Here is a 26,538-nt window from a genome sequence, read left to right on the forward strand (position 1 = left end):
CAGAGTCAGCCCGCCGCAGGACTGGCCCTCTTCCCCTGGTTGGCGTCGAGCCCGCCGCCACGTCCTCCTCCTCCGATGATTCGTCGGCCGCGTCTTCGACGAGCGGAGCTCCAGTGTCGGCGCTGCTGACCTCCCCGGAGGCCGCCGCCCACCGGGCGAGCTCCTCTTCCTCCGCAGCCGTTGCGGCCTTGTCCTCCTCACCCCCGGCGCTGCCAGCCTCGATGGCAAGCTGTGCCTCCCTCGCCCTAGTGGAGATGTAGTCCAGCTCTGCCTGGGTGGTGTCCATGATAAGCCACCGCTTGGCGTCAGCATTGACATACACCTCGATCAGGGTGTCAAAGAATTGCTGCACATCAGCATCCTTCGGCTCCTTCCAGCTCGGGACAGGGCCGTGCGCATTACAGTCCGACATCATGGCGATGATCTCGGACCGACGTGAATTGTTGCACGACGGGACCACCCCCGCTGGCAACTTGAAAAACGGCCCCTTGATGGCCTTGCCAACCTTCGCGACAGCCCTCGCGGCCTTGCCGGTCCGTTCGACCACGCCGTCGCGACCCACATCAAGCTGGAAAAGCCGCTGGCAGAAGTGGGCATGCGCCAGCACTGTGAAGTTGTGATCGAGGCCGGGGCGGAGTCGCATAATGTCAGCCGGGTTCGTAAAGAGCCAAGCTGGCCTCCCCTTGTTGTGCAACGGGGCGATCCGGCGGCGAATGAAGTCCGCCCCGATCATCTCAAGGGTGAGTCCGGCCTGGGTGAGCCTCAGAATCCTGGTGGTGGCGACAGTGAGCCTCCCGTCGGTGGCGTCGACATCGCTCCAATCGCTGCCACGGACCGGCGGCACTCGGCGGACCTTGCAGAATTCCGGCGGGTTTTCATCCTCAATCTAGCACCACCGGCCACGCCATTCCTCCCACCTCTCCTTCACGGCACCGTTCGGGTACGCCCCCTTGGATCTTGGGATCCAGGTGACGCAACCAGAGACGGCACCTCCCGGCTGGATCCGAGGGAAGAAGTAATGGCGGGAGAGCGCCGTGTTGCGCTGCACCCCAGCAAAGCCTTCTCAAAGATGCGCGAAGAAAGCCATGCACGCCACCACATTCGGAGTAAAATCCAAGAGGCGAAAGCCGAAGGTGTGCATAATGTCGCAGAAGAAATCAGAGAAAGGGGGGCATAACCCGCAAGAAAGATAATCGACGAAAAAGGGATACCGGTTTGGAGCAGGATTGGCGCAAGTAGCAGGAATGACGCGCATCGCCGGGTGTCCCGAATTCTCTCCCCCCGTCTTCGCTCCCCATAGGGGCCTGAAGGAGGCCCGGAGCTCTTGAACATCAACCGTTGAGGGGAAGAAAAAGGCGTACTTCGTCCGGTCCCCCGACAGCGCGCTCTCCGGTGGCTCCACAGTCCCAGCGCCCTTAGCCACCCCCTTGCCCTTGACGGATTTGGGCGCCATGGCGACCAAGAAGTTTGGAGGGATGAGGAAGGGGGATGGCGAAGCAACGACGGCGGGCGACGGCGGAAGCTTAGGAAGGAAGGAAGAGAGGAAACGGCGGCTCTGAGATTGGAAAAGGCACGAGGAAAGAGGAGAAAGTGAGCAGTGCGCCCGCGGTTATTCCTTTCTTATGGGGGAAAACACGGGCCGCCTCCTTTCACATTAACTGTGGTGTGACGCATGCCCGCGGGAACCAACCCCACGCATGCCGCCCATGTCACACGCGCCTCCCCACGCCACACCACGCGCGGGGATCGTGGGAAGCGTAGCGCACGAAGAATCTTACCGCGGTAAAAACCGCCCCGCCTGCCCGCGCACCGTTTTTGGGCCTAGCCCAACAACGCGTTGCACTTATGTGTGGCCCCGGCCCGGGGGCTCCTGTCGGTGTACAAAAAGAGGAGTACACTTTTTGTACCCCTATAACTGTGCACGGGCAGTCTGAGCCACGGGCACCACCACGCCAAGCAAGGCAAGGGAGGTGAGCCAGGGTAAGACCGAAGCTCAAGAGAACTAGAACGACGCCAAGGCCAGGACCACGAAGAGCAAAGGGAACAAAGCGGACTCCCCCGGCAAGATCCTTGCCGAGGGACAGTTCTAGCAGCCCCGGCAAGACCCTTGCCGCGGCAACTCGTCCCGCGCCTACGGAGCAAGTCACTCTTGAGTCCACTGCCCCCAAAGGGCAAGGATTCGGGAGACATCCCCGTGGCGGCATGCAGATCTTCGTGAAGACATTCAAGATCAGATACGCACTAAGGAGACGACAACCCTTGGCGGGATCCCAGCCGAGGAAGACCACAAGGCCCCCGGCAAGCGCCTTGCTGGGGATGACAGCAGGCGCCTCGGCAAGACCCTTGTCGGGGCCCCGGCAAGGCCCTTGCCGAGGACACTCACAGGGCCACCATCAGGACCACGCCGACTAAACCTCCACCACCGCATGCATGCAGCCGCCGACCCAACCAGCTGGGCAGGCACCTGCGTGGCGGCATGCAGATCTTCGTGAAGACCCACCACTGCGCCACCTCGGCTGCCTGCCTACCTACGTCGCATCGTAGGCATCGCTGGCCAGGGTGCGTGTTGACACAAGAAGGAGCGGCGACGGAGGAGACAAGTTTCTCCCCAGTCCCCGATAAAGCAAGGACACCTAAGCAAGACGCATTAAATGCGCCTTGTCATGTAATGCGAGGGATAACCTCGCATCACTGTACCCTTTCCACCTCCTGTGTGCCACTGTGGCATCCCCTTTTTTCTATAAAAGGAGGCCCGAGGCGACCAGGAGGAGGATTCGGCTTTTTGGAGCTCCTCACGCCCCATAGCTAGCTCAAGAACACCGATATACAATCCACCAAAGCAGGGGTAGGGTTTTACGCATCCTTGCGGCCCGAACCTGGGTAAACAAATTGTGGGCTACCTGTTAGATCCGCTCTTCCCACGACCCCGCGCCCCACTAACCGTAGTAGGGATTCTTGTGATCCCATAGGTGTCGTTCCGCACCGACACTGTACAAAACCAAATGCTTTGATCACACTATCAAAGCATTTATTCCAACTCCGAGAGGCTTGCACCAGTCCATAAATGGATCGCTGGAGCTTACACACTTTGTTAGCTCCCTTTGGATCGACAAAACCTTCCGGTTGCATCATATACAATTCTTATTCCAGATATCCATTCAGGAATGCAGTTTTGACATCCATTTGCCAAATTTCATAATCATAAAATGTGGCAATCGCTAACATGATTCGGACAGACTTAAGCATTGCTACGGGTGAGAAGGTCTCATCGTAGTCAATCCCTTGAACTTGTCGAAAAACTTTCGCAACAAGTCGAGCTTTATAGACAGTAACATTACCGTCAGCGTCAGTCTTCTTCTTGAAGATCCATTTATTCTCAATTGCTTGCCGATCATCGGGCAAGTCAACCAAAGTCCACACTTTGTTCTCATACATGGATCCCATCTCAGATTTCATGGCCTCAAGCCATTTCGCGGAATCTGGGCTCACCATCGCTTCTTCATAGTTCGTAGGTTCGTCATGGTCTAGTAACATAACTTCCAGAATAGGATTACCATACCACTCTGGTGTGGATCTTACTCCGGTTGACCTACGAGGTTCAGTAACAACTTGATCTGAAGTTTCATGATCATCATCATTAACTTCCTCACTAATTGGTGTAGGTGTCGCAGAAACCGGTTTCTGTGATGAACTACTTTCCAATAAGGGAGCAGGTACAGTTACCTCATCAAGTTCTACTTTCCTCCCACTCACTTCTTTCGAGAGAAACTCCTTCTCTAGAAAGGTTCTGAATTTAGCAACAAAAGTCTTGCCTTCGGATCTGTGATAGAAGGTGTACCCAACAGTCTCCTTTGGGTATCCTATGAAGACACATTTCTCCGATTTGGGTTCGAGCTTACCAAGTTGAAGCTTTTTTCACATAAGCATCGCAGCCCCAAACTTTCAGAAACGACAATTTTGGTTTCTTGCCAAACCACAGTTCATAAGGCGTCGTCTCAACGGATTTCGATGGTGCCCTATTTAACGTGAATGCGGCTGTCTCTAAAGCATAAACCCAAAACGATAGCGGTAAATCAGTAAGAGACATCATAGATCGCACCATATCTAGTAAAGTATGATTACGACATTCGGACACACCATTACGCTGTGGTGTTCCAGGTGGCGTGAGTTGCGAAACTATTCTGCATTGTTTCAAATGTATACCAAACTCGTAACTCAAATATTCTCCTCCACGATCCGATCATACAAACTTTATTTTCTTGTTACGATGATTTTCAACTTTACTCTGAAATTCTTTGAACTTTTCAAATGTTTCAGACTTATGTTTCATTAAGTAGATATACCCATATCTGCTTAAATCATCTGTGAAGGTGAGAAAATAACGATATCCGCCACGAGCCTCAACATTCATCGGACCACATACATCTGTATGTATGATTTCCAACAAATATGTTGCTCTCTCCATAGTACCGGAGAACGGCATTTTAGTCATCTTGCCCATGAGGCACGGTTCGTAAGTACCAAGTGATTCATAATCAAGTGGTTCCAAAAGTCCATCAGTATGGATTTCTTCATGCTCTTTACACCAATATGACCTAAACGGTAGTGCCACAAATAAGTTGCACTATCATTATCAACTCTGCATCTTTTGGCTTCAATATTATCAATATGTGTATCACCACTATCGAGATTCAACAAAAATAGACCACTCTTCAAGGGTGCATGACCATAAAAGATATTACTCATATAAATAGAACAACCATTATTCTCTGATTTAAATGAATAACCGTCTCGCATCAAACAAGATCCAGATATAATGTTCATGCTCAACGTTGGCACCAAATAACAATTATTTAGGTCTAATACTAATCCCGAAGGTAGATGTAGAGGTAGCGTGCCGACCGCGATCACATCGACTTTGGAACCATTTCCCACGCGCATCGTCACCTCGTCCTTAGCCAATCTTCTCTTAATCCGTAGCACCTATTTCGGGTTGCAAATATTAGCAACAGAACCAGTAACAAATACCCAGGTGCTACTGTGAGCATTAGTAAGGTACACATCAATAACATGTATATCACATATACCTTTGTTCACCTTGCCATCCTTCTTATCCGCCAAATACTTGGGGCAGTTCCGCTTCCAGTGACCAGTCTACTTGCAGTAGAAGCACTCAGTCTCAGGCTTAGGTCCAGACTTGGGTTTCTTCTCCTGAGCAGCAACTTGCTTGTTGTTCTTCTTGAAGTTCCCCTTCTTCTTCCCTTTGCCCTTTTTCTTGAAACTGGTGGTCTTATTGACCATCAACACTTGATGCTCCTTCTTGATTTCTACCTCCGCAACCTTTAGCATTGCGAAGAGCTCGGGAATCGTCTTATCCATCCCTTGCATGTTATAGTTCATCACGAAGCTCTTGTAGCTTGGTGGCAGTGATTGGAGAATTCTGTCAATGACGCTATCATCCGGAAGATTAACTCCCAGTTGAATCAAGTGATTATTATACCTAGACATTTTGAGTATATGCTCACTGACAGAACTATTCTCCTCCATCTTACAGCTATAGAACTTATTGGAGACTTCATATCTCTCAATCCGGTCATTTGCTTGAAATATTAACTTCAACTCCTGGAACATCTCATATGCTCCATGACGTTCAAAACGTCGTTGAAGTCCCGGTTCTAAGCCGTAAAGCATGGCACATTGAACTATCGAGTAGTCATCGGCTTTGCTCTGCCAGACGTTCTTAACGTCGTCAATTGCATCAGCAGCAGGCCTGGCACCCAGCGGTGCTTCCAGGACATAATTCTTCTGTGCAGCAATGAGGATAATCCTCAAGTTACGGACCCAGTCCGTGTAATTGCTACAATCATCTTTCAACTTTGATTTCTCAAGGAACGCATTAAAATTCAATGGAACAACAGCACGGGCCATCTATCTACAATCCACATAGACAAGCAAGATACTATCAGGTACTAAGTTCATGATAAATTTAAGTTCAATTAATCATATTACTTAAGAACTCCCACTTAGATAGACATCTCTCTAATCCTTTAAGTGATCACGTGATCCAAATCAACTACACCATGTCCGATCATCACGTGAGATGGAGTAGTTTAAATGGTGAACATCACTATGTTGATCATATCTACTATATGATTCACGCTCGACCTTTCGATCTCCGTGTTCCGAGGCCATATCTGTTATATGCTAGGCTTGTCAAGTTTAACCTGAGTATTCCGCGTGTGCAATTGTTTTGCACCCGTTGTATTTGAATGTAGAGCCTATCACACCCGATCATCACGTGGTGTCTCAGCACAAAGAACTTTCGCAACGGTGCATACTCAGGGAGAACACTTATACTTTGATAATTTAGTGAGGGATCATCTTATAATGCTACCGTCAATCAAAGCAAGATAAGATACATAAAAGATAAACATCACATGCAATCAATATAAGTGATATGATATGGCCATCATCATCTTGTGCTTTTGATCTCCATCTCCGAAGCATCGTCATGATCACCATCGTCACCGGCGCGACACCTTGATCTCCATCGTAGCATCGTTGTCGTCTCGCCAATCTTATGCTTCTACGACTATCGCTACCGCTTAGTGATAAAGTAAAGCACTACAGGGCGATTGCATTGCATACAATAAAGCGACAACCATATGGCTCCTGCCAGTTGCCGATAACTCGGTTACAGAACATGATCATCTCATACAATAAAATTTAGCATCATGTCTTGACCATATCACATCACAACATGCCCTGCAAAAACAAGTTAGACATCCTCTACTTTGTTGTTGTAAATTTTATGATGCTGCTACGGGCTTAGCAAGAACCGTTCTTACCTACACATCAAAACCACAACAATAGTTTGTCAAGTTGGTGCTGTTTTAACCTTCGCAAGGACCAGGCGTAGCCACACTCGGTTCAACTAAAGTTGGAGAAACTGACACCCGCCAGCCACCTATGTGCAAAGCACGTCGGTAGAACCAGTCTCGCGTAAGCGTACGCGTAATGTCGGTCCGGGCCACTTCATCCAACAATACCGCCGAACCAAAGTATGACATGCTGGTAAGCAGTATGACATATATCGCCCACAACTCACTTGTGTTCTACTCATGCATATGACATCTACGCATAAAACCAGGCTCGGATGCCACTGTTGGGGAACGTAGTAATTTCAAAAAAATTCCTACGCACACGCAAGATCATGGTGATGCATAGCAACGAGAGGGGAGAGTGTTGTCCACGTATCCTCGTAGACTGAAAGCGGAAGCATTAGCACAACGCGGTTGATGTAGTCGTACGTCTTCACGATCCGATCGATCAAGTATCGAATGCACGGCACCTCCGAGTTCAGCTTACGTTCAGCCCGATGACGTCCCTCGAACTCCGATCCAGCCGAGTGTTGAGGGAGAGTTTCGTCAGCATGACAGCGTGGTGACGATGATGATGTTCTACCGATGCAGGGCTTCGCCTAAAACCGCTACAGTATTATCGAGGTGGACTATGGTGGAGGGGGGCACCGCACACGGCTAAAAGATCAACTGATCAATTGTTGTGTCTCTAGGGTGCCCCCTGCCCCCGTATATAAAGGAGCAAGGGGGTGCGGCTGGCCAGGAGAGGGGGTGCGCCAGGAGGAATCCTACTCCCACCGGGATTAGGACTCCCTCCCTTTTCCTAGTTGGACTAGGAGTGGAGGGGGAACGAGGTGGAGGAGAAGAAGGAAAGGGGGGCGCCGCCCCCCTCTCCTTGTCCTATTCGGACTAGGGGGAGGGGCGCGCGGCCCTTGCCCTGGCCGCCTCTCCTCTCTTCCACCAAGGCCCACTATGGCCCATTAACCTCCCGGGGGGGATCCGGTAACCTCCCGGTACTCCGGTAAAATCCCGATTTCACCCGGAACACTTCCGATATCCAAACATAGGCTTCCAATATACCAATCTTCATGTCTCGACCATTTCGAGACTCCTCGTCATGTCCATGATCACATCCGGGACTCCGAACAACCTTCGGTACATCAAAACATATGAACTCATAATATAACCGTCATCGAAACGTTAAGCGTGCGGACCCTACGGGTTCGAGAACTATGTAGACATGACCGAGACACATCTCTGGTCAATAACCAATAGCGGAACTTGGATGCTCATATTGGCTCCTACATATTCAACGAAGGTCTTTATCGGTCAGACCGCATAACAACATACGTTGTTCCCTTTGTCATCGGTATGTTACTTGCCCGAGATTCAATCGTCGGTATCTCAATACCTAGTTCAATCTCGTTACCGGCAAGTCTCTTTACTTGTTCCGTAATACATCATCTCACAACTAACTCATTAGTTGCAATGCTTGCAAGGCTTAAGTGATGTGCATTACCGAGAGGGCCCAGAGATACCTCTCCGACAATCGGAGTGACAAATCCTAATCTCAAAATACGCCAACCCAACAAGTACCTTCGGAGACACCTGTAGAGCACCTTTATAATCACCCAGTTACGTTGTGACGTTTGGTAACACACAAAGTGTTCCTCCGGTAAATGGGAGTTGCATAATCTCATAGTCATAGGAACATGTATAAGTCATTAAGAAAGCAATAACAACATACTAAATGATCGAGTGCTAAGCTAACGGAATGGGTCAAGTCAATCACATTATTCTCCTAATGATGTGATCCCGTTAATCAAATGGCAACTCATGTCAATGGCTAGGAAACTTAACCATATTTGATCAACGAGCTAGTCAAGTAGAGGCATACTAGTGACACTCTGTTTGTCTATGTATTCACACATGTATTATGTTTCCGGTTAATACAATTCTAGCATCAATAATAAACAATTATCATGATATAAGGAAATAAATAATAACTTTATTATTGCCTCTAGGGCATATTTCCTTCATCTTGCCTGTATTACAAGGTGTGAAGTTGAGTCAGACTCAATGCCCGACCACTACAGAAGATAGAGAAAAAATGGAAGTCATTCCCTATGCCTCAGCCATAGGTTATATCATGTATGCTATGCTGTGTACCAGACCATATGTGTGCCTTGCTATAAGTTTAGCAGGGAGGTACCAAAGTAATCCAGGAGTGGATCACTAGACAGCGGTCAAGAACATCATGAAGTACCTGAAAAGGACTAAGGATATGTTTCTCGTTTATGGAGGTGACAAAGAGCTCGTCGTAAATGGTTACGTCGATGCTAGCTTTCACACTAATCCGGATGACTCTAAGTCAGAAACCGGATACATATTTATATTGAATGGTGGAGCTATCAGTTGGTGCAGTTCCAAGCAGAGCGTTGTGGCGGGATGTACGTGTGAAGCGGAGTACATAGCTGCTTCGGAAGCAGCAAATGAAGGAGTCTGGATGAAGGAGTTCATATCTGATCTAGGTGTAATACTGGATCAATTGCCTTAGCGAAGGAATCCAGATTTCACAAAAGAACCAAACACATCAAGAGACGCTTCAACTCCATCCGTGATCAAGTCAAGGAGGGAGACATAGAGATTTGCAAAATACATACGGATCTAAATGTGGCAGACCCGTTGACTAAGCCTCTTGTGACCCACAAGTATAGGGGATCTATCATAGTCCTTTCGATAAGTAAGAGTGTCGAACCCAACGAGGAGCATAAGGAAATGATAAGCGGTTTTCAGCAAGGTATTCTCTGCAAGTACTAAAATAAGTGGTAACAGATAGTTTTGTGATAGGATAATTTGTAACGAGCAACAAGTAGCAAAAGTAAATAAAGTGCAGCAAGGTGGCCCAATCCTTTTTGTAGCAAAGGACAAGCCTGGACAAACTCTTATATAAAGAAAAGCGCTCCCGAGGACACATGGGAATATCGTCAAGCTAGTTTTCATCACGTTCATATGATTCACGTTCGGTACTTTGATAGTTTGATATGTGGGTGGACCGGTGCTTGGGTGCTGTTCTTACTTGAACAAGCATCCCACTTATGATTAACCTCTATTGCAAGCATCCGCAACTACAACAAAAGTATTAAGGTAAACCTAACCATAGCATGAAACATGTGGATCCAAATCAGCCCCTTATGAAGCAACGCATAAACTAGGGTTTAAGCTTATGTCACTCTAGCAACCCATCATCTACTTATTACTTCCCAATGCCTTCCTCTAGGCCCAAATAATGGTGAAGTGTTATGTAGTCGACGTTCACATAACACCACTAGAGACTAGACAACATACATCTCATCAAAATATCAAACGAATACCAAATTCACATGACTACTAATAGCAAGACTTCTCCCATGTCCTAAGGAACAAACGTAACTACTCACAAAGCATATTCATGTTCATAATCAGAGGGGTATTAATATGCATAAAGGATTTGAACATATGATCTTCCACCAAATGAACCAACTAGCATCAACTACAAGGAGTAATCAACACTACTAGCAACCTACTAGTACCAATCCCGGACTTGGAGACAAGAATTGGATACAAGAGATGAACTAGGGTTTTGAGAGGAGATGGTGCTGGTGAAGATGTTGATGGAGATTGCCCTCTCCTGATGAGAGGAGCGTTGGTGATGACGATGGCGATGATTTCCCCCTCCCGGAGGGAAGTGTCCCAGGCAGAACAGCTCTACCGGAGCCCTAGATTGGTTCCGCCAAGGTTCCGCCTCGTGGCGGCGGAGTTTCGTCCCGAAAGGTTTCTTATGATTTTTTTTCTCGGCGAAAGACCTCCTATAGCAGAAGATGGCCATCGGAGAGCCAACAGGGGGCCCACGAGGTAGGGGGCGCGCCCCCCACCCTCGCGGCTAGGTGGGTTCCCCTCTGGTGAACTTCTTCCGCTCAATATTTTTTATTATTTCCAAAAATGACTTTCGTGGAGTTTCAGGACTTTTGGAGTTGTGCAGAATAGGTCTCTAATATTTGCTCCTTTTTGCAGCCCAGAATTCCAGCTGCCGACATTCTCCCTCCTTATGTAAACCTTGTAAAATAAGAGAGAATAGGCATAAGTATTGTGACATAATGTGTAATAACAGCCCATAATGCAATAAATATCGATATAAAAGCATGATGCAAAATGGATGTATCAGCCTCTTCCACAAGCAAAACATGATCAGTACCAAGACTCCATGGGTGTTAGAATCATTACAATGTAATCTAGATTATTGACTCTAGTGCAAGTGGGAGACTAAAGGAAATATGCCCTAGAGGCAATAATAAAGTTGTTATTTTATATTTCCTTATATCATGATAAATGTTTATTATTCATGCTAGAATTGTATTAATCAGAAACTTGATACATGTGGGGATACATAGACAAAACACCATGTCCCTAGTAAGCCTCTACTAGACTAGCTCGTTAATCAAAGATGGTTAAGTTTCCTAGCCATGGACATGTGTTGTCATTTCATGAACGGGATCACATCATTAGGAGAATGATGTGATGGACAAGACCCATCCGTTAGCTTAGCATATTGATTGTTCAGATTTATTGCTATTGCTTTCTTCATGGCATATACATATTCCTTTGACTATGAGATTATGCAACTCCCGGACACCGGAGGAATACCTTGTGTGCTATCGAACGTCACTACGTAACTGGGTGATTATAAATATGCTCTACAGGTATCTCTGAAGGTGTTTGTTGGGTCAGCATAGATCGAGATTAGGATTTGTCACTTTGAGTATCGAAGAGGTATCTCTGGGCCCTCTCGGTAATACACATCATAAGAAGCCTTGCAAGCAAAGTGACTAATGAGTTAGTTGCGGGATGATGTATTACGAAACGAGTAAAGAGACTTGCCGGTAACGATATTGAACTAGGTATGAAGATACCGACGATCAAATCTCGGGCAAGTAACATACCGATGACAAAGGGAATAACGTATGTTGTCATTACGGTTCGATAAAGATCTTCGTAGAATATGTAGGAACCAATATGAGCATCCAGGTTCCGCTGTTGGTTATTGACAGAAGAGGTGTCTCGGTCATGTCTACATAGTTCTCGAACCCGTAGGTTCCGCACGCTTAACGTTCGATGACGATTTTGTATTATATGAGTTATGTGATTTGGTGACCGAATGTTATTCGGAGTCCCGGATGAGATCACGGACATGACGAGGAGTCTCAAAATGGTCAAGAGGTAAAGATAGTATTCAGACACCGGAAGTATTTCGGAGGGTATCGGGTACATATCGGACTACCGGAGGTGTTACCGGAACCCACGGGAGGTTAATGGGCCACATGGGTCAAAGGAGAGGGGGCACACCAGCCCACAAGGGGCTGGCGCACCCCTCCTAGGCCACCGGTCGAGTGGGAGAAGGAAAGGGGGGAGTCGGCCTCCCCCTTCCTTTCCTCTCCCCTCTTCCCTTTTCCCCCTTCGATAAAAGGAAGGGGGGCGAATTGGACTAGGGCCCCTAGTAGGATTCCTCCTACTTGGGGCGCCCCAAGGCTGTCCCCCTGCCCCTCCCACCTATATATAAGTGGGGAGGGGGCACCTAGAACACACACCAACTATTGTTAGCCGTGTGCGGCGCCCCACCCCCCCTCCACATTTTACGCATCCGGTCGTATTCTCATAGTGCTTAGGCAAAGCCCTGCGCGGATCACTTCACCATCACCGATCACCACACCTTCGTGCTGACGAAACTCATCTACTTCCTCGACACTTTGCTGGATGAAGAGTTCGAGAGACATCATCGAGCTGAACGTGTGCAGAACTCGGAGGTGCCGTACGTTCGATGCTTGATCGGTCAGAACGAGAAGAAGTTCGACTACATCAACCGCGTTGTCAAATGCTTCCGCTTTCGGTCTATGAGGGTACGTGGACACGCTCTCCCCCTGTCGTTGTTATGCATCTCCTAGATAGATCTTGCCTGAGCACAGGAATTTTTTTGAAATTGCATGCTACGTTTCCCAACACATCGCCGACTAGACAATTTGCCGAACACCTGGCGGGCATGGTAGGCGCGCAGCCGCCGGTATCCCGCCCTGCGCGGCCGGAGCGCTGCAGGATGCCGCGGCGGAACCCTCTCTCTTTTCCGACGCAGGAATGGCCTATCTAGCGGTGGTGGGGGGTGGTCGGCGCCGGGATCGGCAAGGCGGTGGGAGGGCATGCTTGCACGCGTGTGCGGGGGGGGGGGGGGGGTCTGGACGTGCAAAGATGCGTTTTCGGCTGACACTGGTGGCCCAGACGATTTTTTTCCCTTCCGCTGATGCCCCCAAGTGTCCCCCAGTGCGCTGGGTTCGGCCTGGGATTGCCGGGCCCAAAACGAGCCGAGCCGGCGGATTTCGGCGTCTTGGGGCACGACAAGGGGTTTTTTTGGCGCCGATGCAAAAAAAAATCGCCCTATGGGGCGTGTTGGGGCGCGGCTGGAGATGCTTTTAGATGTGCAAACCTGAAGAAAAAAACAGTTTCTTGTGACTACTACTAAGGCTAAAACTAGCTTTGTATAGCTGAACAAAATAAAATAATTGCCATGATTTATAGCGTCCTCCCCAGTGCGCCTCCGCCCGGCCTCCTGACCGAGCGCGCCGCCGCCCGGCTCTCTCCCCAGCGCACTGCCGCCAGCTACCTCATCAGCCTTCGCCCCAGGCACAACTCGCCGGTGCCAACCGAGGTCCACCTTCTTCCACCGCGCTCGTCCGTGACGAATCCTACCGCGGGCTCACCGGATCCAGCAAGCACATGTACGGCCTCCAGCAACCTCCCCGGCGACGTACACTCATCCATGGTCCACTGGGTTTCCTCGTCCCCTATCCCTCCTTCCCCCATCGCAGAGACATCCATGCCTCCTTCCATCCTCGACAGTGGGAGCAGGAGATGCTCCAGCAGGCGTTCGCCGGGAAAATCCACAGGTCAGCCTCCATCTTCCACCTCCCCTACTCTTGGTTGCTGCAGGAGCGCACCATGCAGTTCGCCCACTTTTGTGCACGCTATTCGTGACAAATGCGCACTGTACACTTTTCTCTGTTCAATTTTCTCTAATTAGTTTGAATTTGGTCTACTTGTGTAAATATATCAGTTCGTGACAAGTACGTTCTCAGGTTCTTTTTTTGAAAACCACCTCCTATATTACTTAACCAACAGAGTTTTTACAATCACTCATTACAAAATTGACCATACATGCCGAAACATCATTAACAAGAATACCATCCGATCTATTGTCAAAAATATACTTAGCAATAAGATGAGCCACCACATTGGCTGAACGATTAATCTTTGAAATTTTGAAACTATGTAGCATCTTGGAGATACTCATTGCTTCCTTCTTCAAATCAAATAGCACTGACCTGTCAAAACTTTCCTTTGCAAGAGACGCAACAACAAACACACAGTCAGTCTCTAAAATTATAAGATTGTGGAGCATGATACCTATATACAGACCAGCAATGCAAGCCCGGAGTTCCGCTTCCTCCGCGCTTTTACAACGCCCAATGAAATCCCAAGAGGAGACAACGACATTTCTAGAGGAGTCCCTACCCACCACACCCACACTTGCAGCGCTAATGCTCTCCACAAAACTTGCGTCGACATTTATCTTAATATAATCCGAAGGAGGGGGTTGCCAAGCCACCTGAGTTCCCAAAGTATTAGGAACAGTTCTTAGTTCAGGAGCGGTACCTTTACCTTTATTCTTCGAGTCCACCATTGGATAGGAATGGCAAGCAACAAAAGACGACCAATAATTATCCACAAAACTAGCAGAGCCTGAGACGGATTCCTTTCCCTTACCAAAAATCAAATCATTTCTGAAATGCCAGGCTCTCCAAAAGATGAAGATAATTCGGTCACGCATCATAGGACTCAATTGATTCATAAGGATAAGAAACCAATCACTCCTAGTATACATGAACACCTCCTTCGCAGGTAATTCCCAAGTGCTCGTCATGGCCATACGCAAAGCATAAGCCTTTGGACAGTGGACAAGCGTATGAAACGTACTTTCATCCTCCACCCCACAAATTTAGCAAGTACTAACCGTAGCTTGATGATGCACCACTCTATTTACCTGGACAGCCAAGCTATTGGTGGCAGCCCGCCCAAATCAAATCCCAAATTTTGCTCTCCCCCCACATAGCCCTACTATGTTGCCCCTCATCTTCTTCTTTTTTCCTTTAGATTGAGCGCAAGCTTGTACGCACTTTTAACCGAGAACAACCGATTTTTCTCAAAATGCCAAACAACATAGTCACCATCCCCTATTGATTGAATGCGCAAACTAAGGATCTCCTCCGCATCATGCGGATAAAACAGATGCGTGACCAAATCCTCATCCCATCTCCTAGGACCACTCAATATCAAGTTAGATACCCATTTAATTCTTGTCCTATTCTTCCTTGCAGTAACTTTAAGGTCAGAGGTTCTAAGGAGCCGGTTATCTCTCCAAATATTAATATTAGACCCATCACACACTCTCCAAATTACTCCCGATTTTAGCAGATCCAATCCATGCAAAATACCTTGCCAAGAGAGAGATGCCGATTGTGGAAAAATAGTATCAAGGATATGCCCCTAGGGATAATATTTTTCCTTGATCACCTTGGTGCACAAGGATTCAGGGTTAACCACCAACCTCCAAGCCTGCTTAGCTAGGAGAGCTTGATTAAATAATCTGAGGTCGCGAAATCCCATGCCTCCCTCACCCTTGGGCCTGATGCTATAAATGTAGGTCGTTTGTGGATCATGCTTGTTTCAGAGAGGGTGGTGTATTGAAATCCTCCATCAAACATCCCATTTGTGCTGAGAACTTCAAGTGTCACTTGACTGAGTAACCCCATGGCATGGTTTCTTGTTTAGTTTTTAGCAGGATGCGGCAAAGCTAGAACCACCACATACGGAAAGATAAATTTAGAGGCAAGTTGCCATCGTACCTCTCTAGTGTTTGTTTCAAGAAGATTGACGCCACTTGTTCTGGAACTGTAACAAGGTGTTCTGTTTATTCAATACCTCAACATGGCTACACTAGTGTTAGTGTATATTTAGATATAGTGAATCTTAGTTGTTCCATCATATTTTGAGGGCACGGAGAAGTAATTTAGGTAGCTAGCACATGGACGTACTAACTGTAGCCAAAATTTAGTCGAACACAAGTTCATTATGGAATATTAACCTATTTCAAGTTCTAAAAAATCTTTGAAATATTCAGACTTTATAGTAAAATTAGCATTTGATTGCACAACCAGTGTTGGAGATATGTGTGTTCCTGGTGGTTTCCACTTTTCCTGGGTGGTGGGAGGGTAAATCCCTCCAGTTATTATTCCTGCTCTTTTAAATATATAATAATACACACTACAGTATGTGCAAAGGTTGAACAAGCACAGTACCTTGTCCAGTATAATTAGGCAGACCAGAAGCAAGCAGAAACGACTCATCTTATTATTGTAACCCTACTTCATATATGGTTATCCACCAATGCGTTATCCTTGCTATAATAATACTTGGGCACTATTTTCTTCTTCATCCAGTGAGCATGCTTCTAGATTGTTTTCTTGCTCAAGTTTGTGAATTGGAACTTACAAAAGCTTATATTTTCTGGCCTATGATGTCAGGTTTCATTTATCACATTCACTTATTGTCGTGGAATTGTCACGGCAGATGTCCTAGTGTGAGGACTTAGTCGTGAGGCCAACGCATCTATGTAGTAGCTTGAGGGGGTTGATCGGAATCGAGAGACACAACATGCAAGACAAAGATTTAGACAGCTTCGGGCCCCGGAAAACATCATCCGGTAACAACCCTACATGCTGTTTGTGGCTAGGTCTCATTATGCTCATGAGAGGAGTCGCCGTAAGCCGGCTCTCCTGGTTATGTCTAACCCTAGAGATTATTTCTCCCCCTCTTGGGGTGCCCCGCCCCTCTTTATATAAGCTGAAGGGGCGGGTTACATGTAGAGTCCAATTCGGACTTAAGACTTAACCTTATTTTGATGTCTTACCATGGGCTTCTCACCATGGGCTTCTTAACGTCTCGGGCTTCTTACAATCTGGCTTACAATCTGACTTACGGTCTGGCTTACCATCTGGCTTACCATCTGGCTTAACATCTGCCGGCTTAACTGTCCGGCTTATATGACTGTATCTGCAGGGTTACATGACTGTGTCTGCCGGGTTATATGACTGTGTCTGCCGGGTTACATGATTGTGTCTGCCGGGTTACATGACTGTGTCTGCCGGGTTACATGATTGTGTCTGCCGGGTTACATGACTGTGTCTGCCGGGTTGCATGACTGTGTCTGACGGGTTATATGACTGTGTCTGCCGGCTTACAATGTTTAACTGTTCCCGTCGGCTTATAGTCTGCCGGGTCACCAATGAAACATCAAGTTCCAGTCGGGTCATATCTCCGGCCGGGTCATACCGCGGGGTATATCCCCGACATTAGCCCCCAGTTTAATTTGGATTCATCCATGTTAAACTAATTCTATAAAACAAACACAAGAACAATTTTGACAGATTATGCTCTGGGTTGAACATCTTTGTAAGCCAGCACCTGATCATCCTTAACTCCTCGTTATTTCCTTTTTCAAAAATCCTGGTCAATAAGCCAACTTCATAATCAATTTGCTGACGTTGGTTTCTCATAGAGAAAGACTGAAGAATAACTCATTTAACTCAGCTCCCAATGTTTTAAAATATAGGTCTTGAAATACTCATGTGACCTTCAACCGGCTTAAAGATGGAAAAACTTGCCAGGTTATAAATAGATGATGCTAAGTCATAATTGTTGCCGATGCCGGGTTAAAACTGAGAATTTTGAAGATTTCTCTCCCTCATATCCATATTACCTGTAGCCCCCAAGTCTTGAGCAGAACAAAGTAATGACTTAAGACTTGTTTCAACATAAATATTATCACTTTGAAGAAATCCATGTTGTTTATCTCAATCACTAGTCAAAACTGAGTATTCCACATATATAGCCCCCAAGTGCCGGGTCATTATGCAATAATGAGCAGGGACTTAATAGATATGACAATGTAGACTTGAACAGCAACGTGTAGTCCCCAAGGGCCGGCTCAGTAAGATAATACTGAGCTGGTACTTTATATACTTCATTGAAAATAACTTCATATGACGTAACCCCCACCATGGGGCTCGAACCCACGTCCACAAGGTTAAGAGCTTTGTACTCTAACAACTGAGCAATAAACCTTCCAATATAATGGATTAAAGCTTGCGTAACTTAAATTTTTGACAGGAGCAATTGGTAGCCCCCAAGGGCCGGCTCATTTATGATATGATGAGTCGGGTCTTCAATAAGGTCAGTAAAATGACTTTGCATTAGCCCCCAAGTGTCATGGTGCATGCTTGCAGCGACATGAGACTTGCACATTTGATGTAATCTCAACTTGAATAATGTAACCACAAGTGCCGGGTCGTAAGCCTGCAGCGACTCGGGACTATTTCCTCCATTGTAAAATAATTCATGCCCATTGATAAAATAATAGCCATTGCGCTGAAGCGACTTTGAAGACCTCCATCATAATACTGGCTATTGATAATCATAATAAAAATCCTGCCATGGTGGCTATTAAATATTTGAATAATATAATCCGGTTTGGAAAAACGGTTCCTGTGATATTGAATCGTACTGCCGGTTTAGGATACCTGTGCAGTAAGGATGATAACCCAATCTTTAGAAGCCAAAAACTTCCAAATGTTTATGATTGTCATATATGGCGACTTATCATCCAAAGTCAAGCCGGATTAATCGAAACCACATATATGCTTCAGATATGAACAAAAAGGTTTCAAGACAAAACCAAAGATTGTTTGCAAAAACTTTAAACAAAATAGAAAAAATTGAGGTATCTGATTCGAATACGATCAGTAAACCGTTCCAAAGGGGTTAAGCTAGGATTCGAATACGATCATGTAGCCCACAGTGGCTTTGGCGTTGCCGATCAAGAGGGTACCGACAGCTATGTTCTCTTTGGTTCGAATACGACCTATGTTTGAACAGGAAGCCCCCAAATGACCTTGAGAGTTGTTTAACGACGCTGATTCAAATATGATCCACGTCGGACCCAAAAGGGGTTAAGCTATGATTCGAATACGATCAAGAAGCCCCCTAGTGGGTTTGGCATTGTGCCAATCAAGAGGGTACTGACAGCTATGTTTTCTTTGGTTCGAATACGACATATGTTTCAACAGGAAGCCCCCTAGTGATCATGAGAGTTTTTTAACGACTCTGATTCGAATATGACCAAAGTTGGACCCAAAAGGGATCTTCATTTTGAGCCGGAAATTTTCTAACAGCTTTTAAATTTGCACAAATGTGGCAATAGCCTCGGGTCCGGGTTATTTTTCCCTCCAATGACCCGGAGTTCTTGAATTAATTGAAAACCGGCAACATTTGCTGAGTCATGTCATCATAGCCCCCGAGTCTCAAGAGGACTCAAGGAGTTGTCATGAGACTCTCCATATTTGACCGTGATATAAACCGGTATGAGTCATTCAACAGCTCAGTAATATAATAATCCATTTTGCAGTAGACAACTTGTCCTGCATTGGAAAGCTTGCAAACCAGAGTAATTGCTCTTTTAAAGAAAGTAATATGCAACATAAAAACATACTCCCTCCATTCCACAATGTAGTGCTTCCTCTATCCACGTGCTTCAACTTTGACCGTAAATTTAACTATCAAGACCGATTGCGGCGGGAGCAAAAATTATATCAGTGAATTCGTATTCGAAAGAAGTTTTCAATTATATAATTTTTTTCTCCCGCCGCAGTTGGTCTCGTTGGTTAAATTTATGGTCAAAGTTAGACCTCGGGAAGCGCGGGCGCACTATATTTTGGAATGGAGGGAGTATTGGATGGATTTCACCTGATATGTCAGGCCAGAAATTATCCACCGCGGAGTTGTAAGCCGGGGTGGACGGGTGAGTCAATCGCAGGCGCGGACAAAGGAGTCAGCCATGTATTGATGTAAACTGAGCAACGGGGGCGGTGACTTACATGCGTATCCGTCGGATGGCTTATGAGAGTGGGTGCGGCACCGGCCTGTTGATATAGACCGGACCACGGGAGCGGTGGTTTGCGCATGTCCATTCCTCAGGCAGTATGGCACAGACAAACGGTGGCATAGAATGTTGCCAGCTCATGCTCCATACCCGCGGTATAAACATAATTGTCCTGTGTACAAAAAATACAGCAATGCGGAGTAGTTTTTGTTGAAAGAAATCAACATGTATTTAAAAAAATATACAGGACAAATATCACTTGATTGTTTTTTTTTTTGTTCGACGAGTCTTTTAGAGCTTTTCTTCGTTATTGCTCTGGGTGCAAGTGGCCATAGCGACAGATCAGCGGAGACGGTTTACAGCCGGTCAGCAGAGGCGCGGCGACTCAGGCAGAGAACCGGACGGGGCAAATTGCTAGAAAAGTCGGCGGGTCAACCACCGCGGCTCATTGGCGGAGATCAGTGGTAAAGCAGCAGCGGAGTCGGCACCGGATTGCAAGAAAGGGCGGGTCAGGGTAACAACGCCGGCGGCTCTCAGGGCCATGGCGGAACAGCATTGGCGGCGGCTCGAGGTTACCCGCGACGGGGCGGCCCGCGGGGTTGCTTTGGTCACGGCGAGTCGCCAAGGCGAGGGGAAAAAATACCCGGCGGCTCTTGGCAACAACGCAGGCGGCTCTCAGGTCCAGCAGAAGTGAGGCGGGGCGCGGCCGCTGGTGAAGATGCGCGGTGATGGCGGGTTTGATGAGTGGTGAGGCCTCGCAAGTAGTGGCCGGAGGCGGGTCAAGCGACTGGCAGCTCTGCGACAGCGATCCGAGGAGGCAACGAGCGATCCGTGGTGGCAGAGGAGTCCGGATCGATGATGGCGGCTCGACGCGGTGGCTCAGGGCCGCGAGCGTGAGCTCACACGAGGGTGGCTCAAGGCGGGACGTCCGCTCTCCGGTGGAGGCGGGTCAAGGCCTATCGGAGGCGCTTGACGAGAGGTCGCAGATGCGGCAGTGGCTCGAGGCGGAGTTGCCGGTTCCGAAGTGCTCTGGCGGCAGGAAAAACGAGATCGGGTGGCTTCGGGGCAGGCCATGACGATGACAGAAGCGGAGCTGCGGACTCACTGTGGAGGCGGGTCTTGGCCGGGCGGCTCACGGCGATGGAGGTGACGAAGGCGGTTCTTGGCGCGGCAACAGAGTCAGGCAGACACGGCGAGCCGCTCGTGATAGAAGTGAGGTGGATCGGCGCCTCGGAGGCGGCCGACGGAGGGCCGCAGCGGGCCACATCGGCGGGTCATAGCAGCTGTGGTGGTTTGGAGGCGTGCTGATGACGGATCTCGAATCCGATTTGACCGCAATGGTGGCGGAAACGACCCGGCGACTTGGCCGGCTGTGGACGACTTAAAAACGCGATCAGTGAGGCCAAGGCGGCAGCTTGTGGTGCGCTTAGCGACCAGGGCCGGTCCTGAAATTTTGGGGGCCCGGGGCGAAACTAGAACCCGGGGCCTCTTAATATATGTATCAAATCATAACCCCCAGCTCATAAATTTGAATATTATCTATCCCTAATTGTGTCCCATCAATCAATTATTAATGCTCATATTTCCACAAAACGAAGAAGTAATATTGATTGTCATTTATAAATATTGGTAATTTTACCAATCGTTTTATCATAATAAGTATTTGTCAATCATCATGGCAAAAGCGCAGGCATATGTTATGAGAGCCGTACCTTCTCAAATTCTCCCTAATCGGCTGATTATATTTGTTCCAAGGATCAAGCGGAAGGATCAAAGGGCAACCGCGACTCATAAATCTGAATAAATAATATCTATTCCTAAACCGTGTCCAATTAATCAATTTTCAATGGCCATATTGCAACAACAAAGAAGTAAATACTTAACGTTTTACTCAAATAAACGGAGTGCATATACTATTCGAGCCATACCTTCTTTGATTCTCTCTAATCTTCTAGTTATATTTCTTCCAATCTTGAACGGGAAGGGTCAAAGGCAATGGCCTGGAATCAATTTCTGGTGGTAGTGAACGTGATCCTGATGCGGTCGCCTCTCGGGGTGGAGAGCCGGCAAAGCTGCGATGGGGTGTCTCCAGCAGGGAGGGTGGCATGGCCGAGTCGGGTAGGCGTTCGATCTGTGAAGCCCAGAAAAATGAGGCGGCGGTGCACGACTGGAGCGAGGATCAAGCGCCTAGCCAGGAATGCAAGGATTGATTTTTTAGGGGTCAAATGATTTGATGCATTGATCCCGCCGTAATGCGAGGCCTACTTTCAGTGCGTACTGTTTTTCCGTCGGGCTGCTTTCTACCTGCGTATTGTTTTGGACGAGGCCCTTCTCCATGATATTACTGGGCTGCACAGCACGACCTGGGGGCCCCTTGGCTTCGGGGGCCCGGGACGGCCGCCCCCTCTGCCCCCCCTCAGGGCCGGGCCTGTTAGCGACTCAGCAACGCAGGGCAGCTTGACGCGGGCGCGTTGGCGCGGCAGGGCCACCGGTCTTAACTAGGCAAGCTTCAGCGACAAACGAGGTAGGGCCGGCGAGAGGCACTCGCGGAGAAGCAGCTCGACGCGCGTCCATGACAGCAGGGCCGGAGAGAGGCGGAGGAGCGGCGAGTTGATGCGGCCGTTCGGCCAGAGCTGACTCCGGGTAGAACCGTATCATTGACAATTTCTGACGACGGTATTTGATGCCCACGTGAGCGATGACCATAGTAAAAAAAATTGTGCAAGTCTCTGATCACTGAACTTGCGTTTAACCTTTTAGAAAAGTAAATTTTCCCAGCACGGGTCCCTCCACGCTCATTAAGGAAAGAAAAAGTATTAAAATCAACCGACTTATTTCTCTCGCGTAAGCCTTCCCTTCCACGCGACGCGTGTCCTCTATCAGGCCCACACAACGCTTCCCCGATGGTGGCGTTATCCTTCCGTGAAGTCTGGCCTCGTCCACATGTTCCTCACCTACCCCATTAGTCTTCTTCTCTCTGCGTTATCCCCTTTTCCGCCCCTCCATGGATCCTCACCCACCGGCCACCGCTGCATGGTGGTGCAGCCGCCGCCACCACACACCACTGCGTACCTCTCCCAACTACTGTGCAGCGAGCTCCTCGGCCGGAATACTGGACATCGGAGTCTCCTCTCTCCTACGCATATCCTAGGCGGTCGACGTGAGCTCGCCACTCACCCTCGTCCTCGACAGCCGCCGGCGTTGCAACTCAGCAACTCGTCCCGGACGCCGTGCTGCGATGCAACCTCGTCGGCGTCTGCTGGTGCTGCAAGTCGCGGGAGGCGAAGCTTCAATGGAGCACTCGCCGGAATGCCCCGGCGCTGCGATGCAGCTCTTATCAGCGGCTACCAGTCCTGCTATGTCGGGCCTACAGTGGAGCTCAGCCAGAGTTGCAATACAGCTTCGCCGGGGCTGCAATGGAGCTCGGCCGGAGTTGCAATGGAGCTTCGTCGGAGTTGCAACGAAGCTTCGTCAGAGCTGTCGGATCTCCGCCGGGGCTGCAATGGAGCTTCATCGGAGCGTCGGTGCTGCGTTGAGCTCCGCCCGGGCTACAATGGAGCTCACCGAAGTTGCAATGGAGTTCGCCGGATTCCATCGGTGCTGCGTTGGAGCACCGCGGGGCTGCAATGACACATCGTTGAAGCTGTCGCGTTGCGTTGCTGCCAGTTGTGTTGTTGTGATCCAACGGCCCCACTGCATTGATCGGACGGCTGAACAGCTGGATGATTTCTCTAGAAAATCATCCGGCTGATTTGTAGCCGCGCCTCTTAAGGAAAACGATGTAATCTTCGGCCACTTCCAAATATAATATCCAATTGTATTCCACTGATTTTGGCGATTTAAAGGCAAGTTGTGGCGGCTTGCAGATTTGCCTGCGTAGTATGACCGACGGGATGGCTGCGAAGCAACTCGCCCGCGGCTCAGGCGCGAAACGGCGATGCACGGCCGGGCAATTGAGGCCGCGAGAACCGGAAACTTGAGGCTCGGAAGCGACGACCCGCAGCGATGTAGGTTGTCTTGGCTGACCGTGATACTGAAAACAGGCGGAACTAGCCAGGGAGCGAACCGGCACACGGCTGCGTTGAGGGTACGAGCCGGCGAGGCGGTGCAGTGCGGAGGGCCGCAACGAGGCAATGGCGGAGGGGCTCCCAAGTGGCGGTTCTGAGCGGAGGAGGCCGGGTCGCACGGCCGTGACTGCAGTGGTGAACGCAACTTGGCGACAGAGCGATGAGGCGGAGGGCAGCTCGCACCCGACTGCCGGGGCTGCAGAGAAAGAGACCCGGAGCGACTGCGCCCAGGCGTTGGCAGGGCGGAGCAGAGGAGAACCGGCAGCAAGGGCCATGGCATCGAGAGTGGGTAAGGGCCCGAGCCGGCGAGGGGCTTGGCGACTCTGGCAGCGTAGGCGGCTCTCCGAACGCGACGGGGTTCGAGCAGGACACGGCGGAGACGAGGTCTCAGCGGCATCACGGAGTGGCCGCTGGCTCGCAGCGCGGCCGAGGCGACTCACAAGCGGGACCACCTCGACGTAGGAAGACTCGCTGTCGAGGAGGCCGCTGGCTCCAGGCAGCAGGACTGCATCCACCGCATCAGTGGAAAACGAGGCAACAAGCAACAACGATCGACGGTTCGGCATAGGTGGGCCACGTCGTCCGGTCGGCTCACAGAGGCTTCCCGGCGACTCGAAGCGAGGCCGAGGCAGCCATGGACTGCCTGCGGCTCCGGAGGCCGATACGGCTCGACGGCAGAGCCGGCTTGAGGCGGAGACACTGAGGCCATCTCGGAGCATGTCGGTGGTGACTTGGAACCGGTCTTCAGTCCGTGATGGCGACTTGGATTGAGATTGGTTTGAGGTCGGTTCGAAGCACAGGAGTTAATTCAGCAGTGGCTAGGTTCTTACGTGCAACGACGAAGGCAAATCGTTGGCTGGCAGGTCCGCGGGACGCGGCGGTTCAACAGCAGCTCGGAGCTGGAGGCGAAGGCGGTGACTTGGCCATAGTCGAGACGGGCTGTATCCGTGGCGGCTCGAAGGCGGAGACGCGACCAGCGATTCCGAGTCCGGCTCAAGTTGGAATCTCGTTCAGGATTTTCCTTGCCATGGCAGTTTTGTAAATAAGAAACTTAAGTCGCCCACGGCGACGGCGGCGGCTCGATTTGTAATCCGCCGTATAACTCTCATACCTCTCAAACTTTTAGATATCACAGATTGGGAACTTGGACGGACGATCTTCAAGCTGATGTAAATCCGTTCAAGCCGGATATTCTTCCTCCGGAAAATTTGCGAGCTTCTCGATCCTTCGGAGAGATCCCTTCAGGAACACAACACCACCGTGCGCGTGTCTCACGGTGGGCGTCAACTGTCGTGGAATTGTCACGGCAGATATCCTAGTGTGAGAACTTAGTCGTGAGGCCAACGCATCTATGCAGTAGCTTGAAGGGGTTGATCGGAATCGAGAAACACAACATGCAAGACAAAGATTTAGACAGCTTCGGGCCCGGGAAACATCATCCGGTAACAACCCTACATGTTGTTTGTGGCTAGGTCTCATTATGCTCATGAGAGGAGTCGCCTTAAGCCGGCTCTCCTGGTTATGTCTAACCCTAGAGATTGTTTCTTCCCCTCTTGGGGTGCCCCGCCCCTCCTTATATAAGCTGAAGGGGCGGGTTACATGTAGAGTCCAACTCGGACTTAAGACTTAACCTTATTTTGATGTCTTGCCATGGGCTTCTCACCATGGGCTTCTTAACGTCTTGGGCTTCTTACAATCTGGCTTACAATCTGAATTACGGTCTGGCTTACGATCTGGCTTAACATCTGCCGGCTTAACTGTCCGGCTTATATGACTGTATCTGCCGGGTCACATGACTGTGTCTGCCGGGTTATATGACGGTGTCTGCCGGGTTACATGACTGTGTCTGCCGGGTTATATGACTGTGTCTGCCGGGTTATATGACTGTGTCTGCCGGTGTCGTGGTTCTAAGTCTGACAGTAGTGTAGGGGGGTAGGAATGGAGAGACAAGATCCTAGCTATGGAGTAGTTGTAGACACACGAGGTTTACGAGTTCAGGCCCTTCTCGAAGGAAGTAATAGCCCTACGTCTCGGAGCCCGGAGGCGGTCGACTGGATTATGTGTGTATGAATTACAGGGGTGTGAACCCTTTACATTGAGGAGGTGGGTGGCTTATATGGAGTTCGCCAGGCCACTCCGGCCCTCAGTTATGCAGGGTTTAAAGTACATTAAGGTCGGGCATTACAGGTAACGTCACCAATAAAGTGCTATGATGACCATAAAAGCTACTTAATGACTGACCGTTAGCGTGCGGAGTGACTTTAGATCTCCTGGCTGTCGAGTGGTTGGATCTTGGTCAAGTGGTTGGCTTCATGGTCGAGTGTCTTCGAGTCCGTCGAGTGGAACACCTTCAAGTCGATTGAAAAGTGATTTCTTCTAGAGATGTCCTTGGGGAGGGTAGCTTGGACAGGTCCATGACCCTACCCTAGGTATATAGCTTCATCATTAGCCCCCGAATGGATCGAGGTTTGAGTGGGGAAGGAGTTGAGAACTCTTCCGACCCATTCTTCGTGCCATGAGTATATCTTGTTTC

General features: G+C 49.1%; 1 long non-coding RNA gene across 1 annotated transcript; it reads left to right on the forward strand.

The window, feature by feature from the left end:
* The first annotated feature begins 22,826 nt into the window (after positions 1–22,826).
* Positions 22,827–25,168, forward strand: LOC147960924 (uncharacterized). Its single transcript, XR_015611799.1, has 2 exons — positions 22,827–23,719; positions 23,805–25,168. It is a non-coding gene; the product is annotated as an uncharacterized LOC147960924 (long non-coding RNA).
* The last annotated feature ends 1,370 nt before the right edge of the window (positions 25,169–26,538 follow it).

This window comes from Triticum urartu, chromosome 7A (assembly GCF_056163025.1).
Source record: "Triticum urartu cultivar PI428250 chromosome 7A, HENAU_Tu73, whole genome shotgun sequence".
NCBI lineage: Eukaryota > Viridiplantae > Streptophyta > Magnoliopsida > Poales > Poaceae > Triticum > Triticum urartu.